Source organism: Sinocyclocheilus anshuiensis, unplaced genomic scaffold, assembly GCF_001515605.1.
Source record: "Sinocyclocheilus anshuiensis isolate Anshui unplaced genomic scaffold, SAMN03320099.WGS_v1.1 scaffold916, whole genome shotgun sequence".
Lineage (NCBI taxonomy): Eukaryota > Metazoa > Chordata > Actinopteri > Cypriniformes > Cyprinidae > Sinocyclocheilus > Sinocyclocheilus anshuiensis.
Window position 1 is genome coordinate 207,011 of NW_015548264.1, and position 1,439 is coordinate 208,449.

Consider the following 1,439-nt stretch of genomic DNA (forward strand, 5'->3'; position numbering starts at 1 on the left):
ACCAATTCTTACTATTAACTAGTTGCTTATTAGCATGCCTAATATTAACATACTTAGCATGCTTATTATTAACATATTGGATATTTATTAGTAGGCCTACTTATAAAGCACATATTCTGTGTGACCATATTCTACATCCATAATCCTACCCAATACCGAAACTTAACAACTACCTTACTAACTTAATAAGCAGCAACTTAGGAGTTTATTGAGGCAAAAGTTGTAGTTAATGGTTTGTTAATTGCGAGAATCTGACCTGTTTTTTTTTTTTTTGTGTGAAAATTAAAAGTGGTTCCAGTAACTGATGCAACTTCATAAAACTTGAAAATGCCCAAAACTCTCTCTTTTCATCATCTGGTGATGCATTCAGTAGGGGTCATGTCTTGTTGGAACCTGCTATAATTTTCCTCTTTCTCCTGTTTTTCTCCTGTCTCTCCATCACCGCAAAAGCAAACTAACTTAGTCATTGACTCACATATATGCGATCAGTAATAGTCAGAAAAGGGTAAGTGTTAGAGGGTCATAGTGTCAGGCTTTTCTGTCATGAACTTCACAGCCCCAGATGAACGTTTACAGCTGAAATTTACAGCATTCTCATATATATATATATATTTGGTAACTAAAATAAGTAATTTGGCTTATTTCAGAAGCCAGTGGCTCTCTGCCAATCCTACAATAAGGAGTACAGAGGATTATATCAGCTGCACAAATGAACTATTAGCCTTATTAGTCTTTGATTCATTGAACCGAAAAGTATAAAGCTTTGTGTGAGATTATGGTTGTTAAAGTAACTAATTGTTTCACCGCCTTAATATTGTGTAATCTGTGTGAACTGTAAGCCTCTTGAAGGTTTAGTTTACGAATTATTTCTGTATCATACATAGGCTATCAAGCTCTTACATCACAGTATTGCATTATAGGTTGCTGTGTGAGATGCACAGTGGATTCATGAAATGGAATGAAACTAAATTGAATAAAAAAAGTGAAAATCTGAAAGATGCTTATCAGGTTACATCATTTATCTGTCTCCTCCTGGGTTGAGATATTATCATAATGCATATTCTTCCAAGATCCCAGTTAATGCAAACCAGAAACCAGGTCTGTATCTGCAGGCCACTGTCTTAAATGTTTCTCAGGCTTTTTAAAGCATATCCAAAGACATTTCTTATGTAACTGTGTTCGCTGATTGGCATCTCAATTAAGTCCCCCTCAGTATTTCCACGGGTTTGAGACTGTTTAGTATTAATTGAGTTTGACCCTTACAGGGTCCGTTTGGCACCCAAAATCCATCGCCAGCTGGCACAACTGCATCTTTACAGAAAAAGGCCAGAATGAGGGCACTTATGTAACCAGAGAGACTGGGACAGCAGCGATTAAAGATGATAACAGCTCTGATGGGCCAGGTAATAATCTCTTTGACAGTATTATTACAAGCCATC